Source organism: Triticum dicoccoides, chromosome 6A (genome assembly GCF_002162155.2).
Source record: "Triticum dicoccoides isolate Atlit2015 ecotype Zavitan chromosome 6A, WEW_v2.0, whole genome shotgun sequence".
Taxonomy (NCBI): Eukaryota; Viridiplantae; Streptophyta; class Magnoliopsida; order Poales; family Poaceae; genus Triticum; species Triticum dicoccoides.
The window spans coordinates 629,509,023-629,523,428 of record NC_041390.1 but is presented as its reverse complement, the minus strand read 5'-3'; the positions used below and the strand labels follow the sequence as shown (position 1 = coordinate 629,523,428).

Sequence of the window (14,406 nt, the reverse complement as noted above, 5' to 3'; positions counted from 1 at the left end):
ACGGTTGCGACTGGTTGCCGCCTGCGGTAAAGTAAAATTGATACAAATGCATGAACGAAGCACCACCAGTAAGCATCAGTGACTGCTGAGAATGCAAGAACGATTACTACACTGTTCAAAAGAATGTAGTGAGTAGTGTTACCTAGATTCATCTGCTGATGCCAGTAAGCGCTCCCTAGCTGTGAAGGAGGTGGCTCATGCCAGGAAGAGCTCCCTGGCTGTGAAGGAGGTGGCTCATGCCAGGAAGAGCTCCCTGGCTGTGAAGGAGGTGGCTCATGCCAGGAAGATCTCCCTGGCTGTGAAGGAGGTTGCTCATGCTAGGAAGATCTCCCTGGCTGTGAAGGAGGTGGCTCATGCCAGGAAGATCTCCCTGGCTGTGAAGGATGAGGTTCTGCACGGTGCACAGAGGGTCATGGTTCTGAACGGTGCACAGAGGGTCGTGGTTCTGAATGTTGTACAGAGGGACGTGGCGGGCGATGTGCTGGAGGAGGAAGTGCAACATCCGAAGTCCGTCTACACGTAACAGCTGCGTAAATCCCGCGTAGCTTGTCATCAAGACGCCTCAACCATGAGACGCCCTCTCGCGGTGGGATAGTTTCTCCCCTCTGAAAGCGCCGCATTAAAGCGGAAACCTCCTCTCGCGCCTGTACTGTCAAGTCACCCTGTACACAAAGAATGAACCAATTATATGCTCGTTGTATGATAGACACCACGAATAGACAACCAAGCGAATGTGTCCAGATTAACAAAAGACTTAACATATGAGAACCAAGGCATTTACCGCGTGGTGTCTGGTTCCCACAACAGAGGCAGTTGGGTACATATCGCTGGTGAGAGGGGCTTCGATCTGATCAGTAGCAGCTGATGGAACCAAGTAGATCCTCGTTGTATGCCGGTAACGCTGCAGATACAACCCAAACATTTCCCAGTTAAAGGGCCGAACCTCACCCCAGATATTTGTCGCAGCGGTAGTCCATTCGTCAACGTAAGGGGTAATGCTCTCAAGCCAATAAGTCATGGACTTGTTTCCTCCTAGGCGACTGTCCCTGAGATTGACATGCGCGATACATGATTAGGTATATTATGAATGCAGAGCTGCCACCTAAAATAGTATTAGTACTTACTTGTGCACGTGGTCTGGCAAGTGTGGAATATCTGGAATCGCAGGCTCTTGATATAGACCGAACTGTCTCATCACCCTATGAAGAGACATCTCCTCAACCGTCACGTCGAACACCAACTTGGCCTTGGTCATCCAAAAGTGCCGATCTCTAGTGCACAATCCAGAAATCCCAACTGGGTACCTCGATGATATAGCCTGAGGCGAGTATGGCTCCCAAATAACTTGATCCTCGTGCAAACTATCAAACTGCGCCATGAAGGACGGGTAGCATCCCCTAACCCGAGTATGCGCAAACTGTCTCTGTGCATGACAACAGATAAGCATTAGCAATACTATTGAATGGCAAGAAATAATTGAATTAATTGTTACTTAATATAAAAGTACCTCTCGCCGTGTCCAAACAGATCCCATAGTAGGTAAGTCGCCGATAGCAGGCACATAAGTCCCAGCTAAGTCCTCCAAACCAAAAGGTTTATCAATGTAGACATAGGGTCGTCCAATAGGGAACCTCTCGTATGACCAAAGCTGCAACAATAATGGACATCCAACAAGACTAGATTTTCTAGACTTCAACAAGCAAGCTTTGCACAGGCCTCTGTACGTAGCCGCTAACACAGCAGAACCAAGACTCCTCTGTAGAATATCCGCAGGGCAACGTGCGTCAGCTATCTCTCGTGCAATACTGATGAGTCGTGCATCGACAGTGGTCACGTGGTTCTCCGGAAACATTGTCTTGCCGAATAGCCAAAGAATATATGCCTCTAGGGACCGGTCAATCTGAGCCTCCGACAACTGAACGTCGGGATGTCCTAACGAGACAATCTACATAGAAACGTAATAATTGTATGAACATCAGACAACTAAAAAACAACATTTGTTTAAGTGGCCGTGATGGTTACCTGAAACTGGCTCAACCATCTAAAAAGAGGTCCATGAGGATCGTTGTCTATAGCCCTAGCAGTCGGGACTGCAGCCAAAAAACGGGTCTGCATCGCTGCTTGCCACCCAGATTCTGCCTCTAAGGGACCTATGGCAGCATCGGCCAGAGGTAATCCCAACAAGTAAGACACATCCTGTAAAGTAGGCGCCATCTCTCCCCAAGGAAAGTGAAACGTATGTGTTTCTGGTCTCCATCTATCTACTAAGCAGGTAAGGAGTGACTTGTCGTAAGAGAAACGTCTCACTTGCCTCTTGTGTAACTGCAATGGTTCACCTGCCTCATCTAAGTCCGGACCATCAATCCACTCATCCAATGTACCCTCAACCAGCCATGCCAAGGGTAGAAGTCCAGCGCAACTTAACCTACAAAATAAAGAGATTGTTAGCGGTTATGAAAAGTATGTCAAACATAGTAAGTCATTATATGGTCTCCATTATATGCACACATACATATCAACCCATGAATCGTGTATCAGCCAGTTAGTCTTTGGGGTACGAGTGACCAACACGTCTAAGTTGTTGCCCGCTTCCGTAAGAGCGCCCCGGTGCTTTCTATCGATGTTACCATTAAGCAACGGATACGAAGACATATCTGCAATTCAAATTATCCGCACAAATTATAACATAGTCCTGACATATTACAAATTAAAACATAGTCCTGACATATTACATATTAAAACATAGTCATCACATATTACAAATTAAAACATAGTCCTGACATATTACATATTAAAACCCACTACGGCACATTATATAGCTTGTGAGTTATTTCTTCCTCGTCCGCCCCTTCGGCCTCGACTGCCACGATCACGTCCGCCTCTTGCTCCTGTTGTCGCAGCCGTCGATGTGGAAGCACTCGTCGATGCGGAAGCACCATCTTTGTTCAGGTCGGGACAATATTTCATCCTATGCCCATAAGCCGCGCATAACAAACATTGTCTGGTTGCTCCACCAGCTTCAGACTGGTCCATATCGTTCCGGATGCGACGGGCCTTTCGTCTGCCCCTACTTGTTCGCCGAAGGTCTGGATGCGGGATGTATACTCTCTCACCGTCGTTTACCTTGTTGAAATTGCCGACGACTCTAAACCCTGTCATCTCGCCTGTCCAGGTGTTGAGCACTGCCTCTTTTAAATAGTATGGGGACACGAAGGATATAGCATCTAACTGAATCTGGCCACAGGCAGCCAACACATGAGAGCAAGGTAGGTGCAGCAACTTAGGTTTGTTGCATGTACACTCACACGTTGGATAAAATTCCGTTCCAATTTTTACCTCGTGTGTCTTCACCTCATTTCCAGAACCAAAACCATCGGTAGGAAGCTGAACCTCATACCTCCTTTCTTGATTCCCTATGAGCCTGACACTGTGCTTCTTTGCTTTCTTTATCTTCTTTGCCATGTATTCCATGACACGGCTACAATAAGGTGTGTTCTGATTATCTTCAATATGCTTCTTTGCTAACTCGTGCCTTTCTCTGAAATATCTCAAAGTGCCATGGAATACAGCCTCCACAATAGCTGTGAGTGGCAATGCTCTATTCCCTCTCAGCACAAAGTTATACACCTCTGCAAGATTGGTTGTCATGTGGCCATACCTAGCTCCATGTGTGTCATGCAGCAAAGACCAATTTATTGGAGGCTCTTTCTCTATCCACTCAGAAAAATTCTTTATTGCCCTTCCCTTCTTTCTCTTAGTATTAGGAGGGTCAATTGCTGGCAAGTCACAAAGACCAACTGGCTCCTCTAGCTCCGCGATGAGTGCTGCTAATTTAACCTGATCTTCTTCCATTTTCTTCCTTGCACGGACCTGCTTCTTAGTAAACTCATCTAGTTTTGACCAAATAAATTCGTATTTCCGCTGCTGGATCTGCTTGCATAATTTTTTGAACAAGTTCATCAACCGCTTGTTCTTGAACTATGAGAAAAAATTAGCCCCAAGATGGCGCATGCACCACCGGCTCTGCAAGTCCCTCCAAGGTGTTGGTTCGTCATCTGCTGGATTCCGAAGTGTCTTCACGGCATTCAATATACCAGCATGTCTGTCATGAATGACACACACGTTTGGTCGGTCCTTCACGATGGCAATTTTCACTTGGCGGAAGAACCAAACCCAGCTGAGAAAGTTCTCACCCTCCACAAATGCCATGGCAAGTGGGATGATTTGATTGTTCCCGTCCACACCAATAGCAGTCAGGATTTGCCCTCTATACTGACCGGTCAGGAATGTACCATCCACAAACATAACAGGAGGACAATGCCGGAAAGCTTTGATGCACATAGCAAATGAGAAGAACACTCGTTTCAACACCTTGAAATCTGGTATACTCAGCAACCTCATGTGTTGTACGTTCACATAAGTGCCCGGATTCCTCTCCTTCAGTATGCCCAGGAGACGGACAACATTATCATATGAGTCGAAGAACGTCCCAAACCTTTCCTCCATAGCCTTCTGCTTAGCCCTCCAAGCCTTCCCATAAGCAATGACATAATTCCATCTGACCTTCACTGCTGTCTGGATGTGTTTTGCTTCCATATCTTTCTTCTCTACTATCTCAGTATACATGAGTTGCGCAATGAGACTTGAAGTCAGGTTCGGATGCTTCACCAGCAGGTTCGTCCTCACACAATTATGTGGGACGACAATGGTGACAACCCAGTGGATGTCGTACTTCGGCACGTGACCGTGCACCTTCCCAGGACAACCTGTTACAACACATTTCACGGTATAGTTTGTTGGACTTGATATGTGTGTCTTGAAAACCCTCTGCGTAGACATAGCCCACTTTATCACCGCATACTTCAATTTTTTATTTGTATCAAACATAGCCCCTATTTGTACTTGGTTCAGATTATACTGCCATGGAGTCTCATGGCCATCGTTCACCGTAAGGCCGGTGGATATGTCCTGCTCCCATGCAGAAGGAATCGGTACCTCAACTTCATCCTCAGAATTTTCAGAATCCAGTTCCTCCACCAATCCATCCTCGTCCTCTTCCTCCATCACCCTCTGCATTTCATCCCCTTCCTCATCCCCATCAGCAAAACCAGAAACAGCTAATATTATCGACTGGCTACTCTGCCCAGTATCAGGACCACAAACATTGTGTGGCACGTAGTCTGACTCTTTCTCCGGTTGGCTAGCATCCACATCTTGTGGCTGTGACCCGGATAAAACAATCTCGTTAGCCACTTCACTGCCTTGGCCGGGTTCATACCCCCTGTGGAGTTGTACGGTATTCTCCTTCTTCGGCACAGGTTGCACAAGTGCATATGGGTGGATTCTTCGGTCTCGGCAGCGTCTTAACAGGGACAACCAATGCTGGCTCCTATCTACCGGCATCAACTCCCACTTGACATTTTTACAAGATTTGGTCCACAATGTATGAATACTGACGGAACATACTTCAGGATCCAGACCGAAACTAGTTGTCAACCAGTACTTCAACTGTCTAATGTCCAGTCTGTCCGGGTCAGCTAGTGTCATAACGCCATTTTTAAACTCGCTAAGATCAACCCCCAACTCATTATATCGAACATTACCAGCGCCGTAGTAAACATTCAGATTTACTGATTCAGACATTTTCACCTGTCAGACATTGCCATCTTCTCATTAATCACAACGAACTATGCGCTAAAATGCCTCCAAAAATATATTAACACTAAAATTCATAATATGACTTATATACACTAACTAAACTATATTAATCACAATATACACTAATATTATCCGCTACACGAACTATGCATTAAAATGCCTCCAGAAATATATTAACACTAAAATTCACAATATACACTAATATTATCCGCTACACGAACTATGCGCTAAAATGCCTCCAAAAATATATTAACACTAAAATTCATGATATACACTAATATTATCCGCTACACGAACTATGCGCTAAAATGCCTCCTAAATTAAATTAACACTGAAATTCACAACGAACACTAATATTATCCGCTACACGAACTATGCGCTAATATTTACATACTATTTGTGACGACGTGATTATACCTTCGAAGTGTGTGTCCGCTTCTTGCTTCTCTCTTTGACTCAGCGGCACCGGCCACCTCGCGAAGTACTTGCACCACCGGAGAACGACAACGCCGCCCCCGACGACCGAAGGTTCAACTCCGGTCAGCCCCCAACCTGCTCCTCCTCCTCACCACCTCCTCCTCTGCAGCTGCTGCTACTAGTCACCACCACATACTACCCGTCCTCCTCTCCACCATGGCTCCTCCTCCCCACCATGGCTGCTCCTCTACACATCAAAAACTATCCCATAGCAAAAAATAACACCGTAGGCCGGTGGAGATTGCTATGATCTACCGATTCTGTGTGGCAAATGTGTGGCAAATGGAGGAGATCGGCGCGGGGGGGAGTTCTACAGAGAAGAACTGAGAGAGAGAGAGAAAGGGAAACGAAGAACAGCAGCGCAGGGGCGAACGGTGCTTATCCGCACCTTTTCGGCCTACACCTGGCCGAAAACCTCTTCGGTCGAAGCCTGGCCGAAAAGGCCAGCTTCGGTCACCGGTGGGCCGAAAACGGCCCAGTTCGGCCTCCTGGCACCCGAAGCTACTATTTTCGGCCGGGCCCCTGCCAACAACGAGTTTTCGGCCCAAGCGCGGCCGAAAAGCCTACTTCGGCCACACCCTGGCCGAAAACTGCCTTTTCGGCCCACTCCTGGCCGACGGGCTACTAGTTTTGCGTTTTTTTCATTCTACGCTATAGTTTCCGAAATTGCTACAAAAAATAACATAGTTTTGAAAAAAATTCTAATTTTCTAGCCGACAAAAGGTGCATGCTATCTCTATCATTTTTTTTCACTTTCACTTCTGTCTTTGAATGTATAAATCTCTATCATTTGTACTAGTGGAATTTGTTGAAAAGTTCCATGAAAACATCTATATTCATACTTTCCCCATATGTAAAAAAAAGTAGTGGTCAAATGTTTGTAATAAAGAACGTGTCGATTTTCTAAACAAAAGAAATAGAACGGAGAGTGTACAGAGAACAACCTGTCCTAGGAGTTTGTTTGATATACTATGATATTCAAGACATAGCTAATCCCTTTTGTTGACTTATATATGGCTTGACTATGTGTGACCTATAATGTTTGTAGCACTTTACCTCATGAATGGTTTGGACAGTGATTTTGATGATATATAGATGCTCGTTTTGCAAGTGTAGCATCCACGTCACCCTTGTTTTCACACAAAGGCTGCCACACACATCACATTCTTTTTGCACCTCCACCTCTCCCTTCTCCGGGTCTGTTTCCTGTTCAGACCAGCTCCATTGTGCCTCCATTCACTCTTCCTCTCCTCTCAAAGGTGCAATGCTCTATTGAGACCAGCTCGGATGAGATCCACCAGGCCTTTGCCAGTATTGTTGCCCTACATGCCCATACGTCATCGGTGATTTAACTCCAATAAAGCTATAGTTTACTAGCTTAACTGAGCCTAAATTAGTTTTGGACGAAAAGACAGCCAGCTGCTCCTTTTCATTGATGAAGATGGAGAAGGTTCTAAAAGTCAGTAACACAAGAAAATAAAAACGCAACAGTCACAATTGGCCCACACAGCCAGTACTAGTTAAAACATAATTTTTTTCTATATATTATATATGTAGTTTACACTGTTTTCATTTTGTATCACTGGATCTTCTGGTCAACACCAAGATTCTTGCTTGTTGCTTATGACCACCTGATCGGCGCCCCTTCCACACAAATTAAGTATATATGATTATTCATCTTTTGATCCATCTCTTGTACGTCTTTCAACTTAACTGTCCAGTTTTGATCTTTTCTGTGTCATGCCTCATATTAAAAAAATTGCTTCCATGCCAGTTGTTTAAACAATCTCTTATCCCCCGTCTCTTGGTAATGTGCCAAACTAATTAACATGGATGTGGTCACATGAATTAAGTCTCTAACATATGCCCTATTAATACTTTTGTATTTATCCTCTTCATGTTGGCAATGTTAACGTGTTTCATTTATTCTGTCTATCTATGTCTACATTCTTTATTTGAAAGATATTCTAATCCATGTACAGGTACTTTGTTGTTGATGATGATATATGGGACATCGACACATGGGATATTATTAAGTGTGCATTCCCCACTACAAGTTATAGTAATAGAATAATCACCACTACTCGTTTGAACAATGTCGCTCATTCATGTTGTTCAACATTTAGTGGTCATATTTATTATATAAGGCCTCTTGATATGGTGCACTCAAGGCAATTATTTCATAGAAGATTATTCAAGCCTGGTGAAAATTGTCCTTCATACCTTCAAGAAGTTTCAGAGCAGATATTGGAAAAATGCCACGGGTTACCTTTGGCGATAGTCGCTATATCTGGTTTATTGGCTAACACAAGAAGAGAAGAAAATATATGGAATCAGGTGAAAGATTCAATTGGTCGTGCACTTGAAAGAAATCCTAGCATCGAAGGAATGATGAAGATATTCTCACTTAGTTACTTTGATCTGCCTCCTTATCTAAAAACTTGTCTCTTATATCTGAGCATATATCTAGAAGATTCTACTATTGGGAAGAAGGGCCTGATAAAAAGATGGATTGCCGAAGGATTTATTCATACAGAAGGCTGATACACAACATATGAGTTAGGAGAAATGTGCTTTAATGAGCTACTGAATAGGGGTTTGATCCAACCTGTGAAGACGAATGAATATGACATGGTGGAGAGTTGTCGAGTTCATGATACAATTCTTGATTTCGTCATATCCAAGTCTATAGAAGAAAACTTCGTTACATTACTTGGCGATCCCATTCTGACAATTAAGAACCAAAGCAAAGTTGTTCGTCGACTCTGTCTCCAAGGTGCCAAGGAAGGAAATTCAACAGTACTAACAACCGGTCTCGTGTTGTCCCATGTCCGATCACTTATTGTGGTCAGAGGTGTTGTGGAAATCCCTTCTTTGGCAGAGTTCAGACATCTGCGTGTTCTCGACTTGAGTGACCAATCACTGAAAGAACATCATCTTGAAAACATAGTGAAGTTGTTCCAGCTGAGGTACTTGAACCTTGAAAGTACAATAATAAGCAAACTCCCTTAACAAATCGGGCGTTTGGGGTTCTTAGAGATGCTGGACCTAAGTGACACTTGTGTAGAAGAATTACCCACGTCTATTGTTAATCTTGGAAAATTGTCCCATCTAATTGTTGATAATTATGTTAAATTTCCTGATGGAATTGCAAAGATGCAAGCACTGGAGACGTTGGAAGATGTGAGGGTTTCCATTCAGCCGTTTGACTTCCTATGGGGCCTTGGCCAACTAAAGAATTTGAGAAATCTGCAGCTTGACCTTCGTTTTGAAGTTGATACTGAGGATGCATATGTGGCTGAAGAGGAGTGCAACAAAGCTATCTTCTCTTCCCTGTGTAAGCTAGGCACCCAGAACCTCCGCTCCTTGACTATTTATGGAGGGAGCAGCCTCTTACAGGAACCTTTGTGCCGGCCGACCCTCAAGAAACTTATTACCCGGTCTTCAGCCATTTCGCAGGTTCCGACATGGGTGAGCTCCCTCATAAACCTCCAACTGCTACGCCTTACAGTGAAGGGAATCAAGAAAAGTGATCTCTGCATCCTTGGAGCCTTACCTGCTCTGCTCATTTTGCATCTGGAGGAAGTAACACGCTCAAATGAAAAGATAAGAATCAGTAGTGAAGTTGGGTTCCAATTTTTGAGGATTTTTACTTATGATGCACATTGGGTGAGATCAAAATTGGATGGGTTCTGATGGTCGCTAGTTGCAGTACATGGGGCAGCGCAACCTGAATTTAAACCCGATTTTCTTGCCGATTTAGTGAGGGTTTGTGGAGATGAAAATCTGCCACTAGTCGGGGGAGATTTCAATATCATTCGGAGAAGAGAAGAAAAGAATAATGACAATTTCAATGGACGTTGGTCTATGATGTTTAACATGATTATCGAGAGCCTCAATTTGAGAGAAATTGAGCTCACCGGTAGACAGTTTACATGGGCCAACTCGTTACCTGTTCCGACTTATGAAAAGCTAGATAGGGTACTTGCTAGTGTGGAGTGGGAACAAAAATATCCGTTGGTGTCGGTTCATGCCATGCAAAGAGCGATCTCGGATCATACACCATTCCTTTTAGATTCGGGAGAGGCTACCCATGTTGCAAACAAAAACATCTTCTCCTTCGAGCAAAGCTGGTTTGAGCGAGAAGGATTTATGGAGATGATTGCACGCGAATGGGCTAAGCCAGTTACGGGAAGGACACATCTCGAGAGATGGCAGAATAAGATTAGACACCTCCGACAATTTCTGAGAGGATGGGCCAGGAATGAGAGTGGGATTTATAAGCAGAAAAAAGAACGTCTAACTCAACTTATTGAGGCACTAGATGTAAAGGCTGAAACCACTCTTCTTTTTGTTAATGAGCATCGAACCAAGTCCGAGGCTGAGCAAGGCCTACGTGCTCTCTTGAGAGAGGAGGAACTCAAGTGGGCGTTGCGTGCGAAAACGCTTAAGGTTGTCCAAGGGGACAACAACACACAGTTCTTCCATATGGTTGCAAATGGTAAACATAGGAAGAAGAAGATCATACAGCTTGAATAGGACGAGGGAACAATAGTGGGGCATGAAAATCTGAAAGCGTATATTTCCAACTATTATAAAAGCCTTTTTGGACCTCCGAATACTTCCACGATGTCTCTTGTGAAGGAAATATGCCCTAGAGGCAATAATAAAGCTATTATTTATTTCCTTATATCATGGTAAATGCTTATTATTCATGCTAGAATTGTATTAACCGGAAACATAATACATGTGTGAATACATAGACAAATAGAGTCTCACTAGTATGCCTCTACTTGACTAGCTCGTTGATCAAAGATGGTTATGTTTCCTAACCATAGACATGAGTTGTCATTTGATTAACGGGATCACATCATTAGGATAATGATGTGATTGACTTGACCCATTCCGTTAGCATAGCACTTGATCGTTTAGTTTGTTGCTATTGCTTTCTTCATGACTTATACATGTTCCTATGACTATGAGATTATGCAACTTCCGTTTACCGGAGGAACACTTTGTGTGCCACCAAATGTCACAACGTAAATGGGTGATTATAAAGGTGCTCTACAGGTGTCTCCGAAGGTACTTGTTGGGTTGGCGTATTTCGAGATTAGGATTTGTCACTCTGATTGTCGGAGAGGTATCTCTGGGCCCTCTCGGTAATGCACACCACTTAAGCCTTGCAAGCATTGCAACTAATGAGTTAGTTGCAGGATGATGTATTACAGAACGAGTAAAGAGACACTACAAGAAATATGTCAACTTGTGACCACCACTATTGGTCACTGAAAGGTCATGGTTTTTCATTTGCGACATTTTTGTGACAAAAAACAGAAGGTCAAAAGCTGGCAGTCATAAACTGACTATAGCGACCTTTCTTCAGGAATGGTCGAAGACGTTTATGACCAAAATATGTCTACTGTGGCGTTTTGGTCACTAGCAACCTCCCCAGGCCACGTAGGCATCCAGCGTGGCAATCTGACGTGGCACAAGATTCAGCCCGGTCCAATTCGATTTTCTACATGGGCCTAGCCCAACAATTCGGCCTTTTACATATTTTTTCTTGATTAATTTTGGTCAACTACATGGGCCAGGCCCAACATTTAAGCCATTTTATTTTTGGGCCGTAGCCTTTTTAGTCCATTGATTTTTCTAGTTTCAACCATTATACATTGGGGTACCACTAGTAAGCCAACCCTACATGTCATGCTTATCTCAAAATATGTCCCACATGTCAGAAATTTTGAAATTTGTCAAACAACCATTATAACTTGGACCCTCTTGTCAGGTTTCCATTTCACGGGTATTCAAATCACATACACAATCATTGTTTTGAACAGACTAGAGAGCAAATGAAATTCGTCCAAAACAAGACTACATTAGTCTATTACAATTCAGTATACTACAACCCATACATGCGTACAATTACAACACATAATATGCTCCTCTTTGTTGATATGATTCACAGCTTCAGCCTTGGATTCACACTTCACCTGTGCAAAGAATAAGAATGAAAATATAAGAATAAGAATGTGTTCATGGAGTGATCCAATAACTTATAAGCAAGCATTGACATAAAATGCCATGTAGATAAATAGTATGACTAACACTAACCAGTATGTGTTCATGGAGTGACAAATGTTCTCACTAGCTAGGATTTTTTTTGTATATAGTATACTGACATGTGTAACTCTAACTAAATTGATCATAGAAATGAAAAGAACTATAAGCATGTTTTTTGGGGTATATAGTATACTGACATGTTCATTCAGAATCCAGGCAACAACAGATACACACCAGCAGATACACATTCAGAATCCAGTCAAATTTTAAGCAACAACAGAACAGATCTAACAGACCAGACCATAATCAGCATGCATCAAGATTTATGGTTCTAGCAAAAAAGTGGCTGACTAACAAACTAGATATGCTTCTGCAGACTAACAAAATGGCAACAAACATACTAATCAGATTGATTCGTTCAATTAGGGCTTGTTATAGATTATGCCCATCTAATTTATTCCCATCTAATTTATACAAAATGGCAGCAAACATACTAATCAGATTTATACTAACAAACTAGATATATTCCCATCTAATTTATTCCAATGGATTATGCCATGTTAGTACTGAACCTACAGTATTCTAATTACCTACAACAAATCAGTAGCATACATGACATCAAAGGGATGCAAACTAGATAATTTAGTAGTCTTCTACAGCACAGAACAGTAGGCATTCTAACTTGCAGCAGAAAATCAGTAGCTAGATGACCACCAACAACACAAATCAGCTCAAACACTCGGTCCTTGATGTGGCGTACAGCAAGTAATTAGCCATGGAACCGAGGCCAAACTCTAGCATCACAGAAAGCAGAGGGGAACAAAGGGGTGGATGGGCTCACCATCGGGGTGCTGCTGCTGCTCATCCATAGTCGGTCATCCTACATCCATCCGGCGACAACTGCTCATTCATGGCAGGAAACCACATCACATCTCAGTCAAAGGAATGGAGGGTAAGGGAAGAAGAAGAAACTGAAGGTAAGAAGACCTGGATGGCGTCGGAGCAGTGGTGGAGGGGCGTCCTCCATGGGCGCCGCCTCTGCGTCCACCACCGGGAACATCTCGTTCAGGTCCTTGGCCCGCAGCGCCTGCACGCACCAGATTAGATCACAACGCGGCGTCAAAGCTAGAGATCGATGCAACTTCAATTCAAAATCGGATATCAAAGAACAATGTACAGAAGAACTTGCCATTTAGTTCTGCATGATCATCACGGTCTACAATAACAATACAGCATGGCCTTCTGGTTCTGTAGCTAATCAGCGCCAAGAGTAGATCTTCGAGGTAATTGCAGTGCCTTGCAATGCCCCTAAATGCAACAAAGAAGGGCTTGTTATAGTATTTTTACATTCATTCAGGACAGCAGCTTTTCTTTTTCTTGCAAAAGGACAACAGTTAACAAGTATAATTACTCCCAAGAGAAGGTTTGAAAAACCCAACATGTCTAGGAAACAACTGTTCAGTAAAGTGCAGCGACTGGATAAATCTGTCATGCACATCATTTAAGCGAAAAGTGTTCCAACTAGTATGGAACCACATATTTGTTATCTATGTATCTACACACCTTTTGGTGTCCTTGCATTTTTTCTTCGTTCGACTAAACAGGACGGGCTGAATGTTCAGAAAAGATGCAAGTGTATGTGGGCTCTTATTTTGTTTACACTCCATAAACAGAAGAGGTTACTGGCAACTACTCCATGGCTAATTAACCCTTCCCTACAGCACTTATACATGCATGCCCATAACTATGTACTCTTAGATCAGATGTTGCCTAGCTAGCTTGTTTTAAGGATCCTTTCAACCTTGCTATGGAAGATACCATACTTGTAGCAGCAGCATCATGTATATGCATGGCTGGCTTGACTGCCGCGGGGAGTTGATCAAGGACGGTGGTCCGATTGACAGACAACTAGTCTTTGGCGGTGACCCTGATGGGCATGCCTCCCTTGAGGCGCACGGTGGGGATGTTGACGATGTAGTCCTCCTCAGCCACCCACCTGCATCCATTCCAATCCAGCGTCATTGTTATGTCAGGCAACAAACGATAATACATCATACATATGTGCGGTGGATCTCGCCATCAGCCACACGATCTCGACTGATGGGGAGCATCTGCCTCGATCTGGATCGAGGAGAGGGAGGCCGCGCGCTGGATCTTGCCGGAGGGAAGGGAGGGAGGAGCAGAGCATGGGGATCTTGGAGCGCGCTG

The 14,406-nt window shown here is 43.7% G+C and overlaps 1 pseudogene; it reads left to right on the top strand.

The window, feature by feature from the left end:
- LOC119316196 overlaps positions 1-14,406 on the top strand; it is a 45,238-nt pseudogene that overhangs the window by 13,223 nt on the left and 17,609 nt on the right.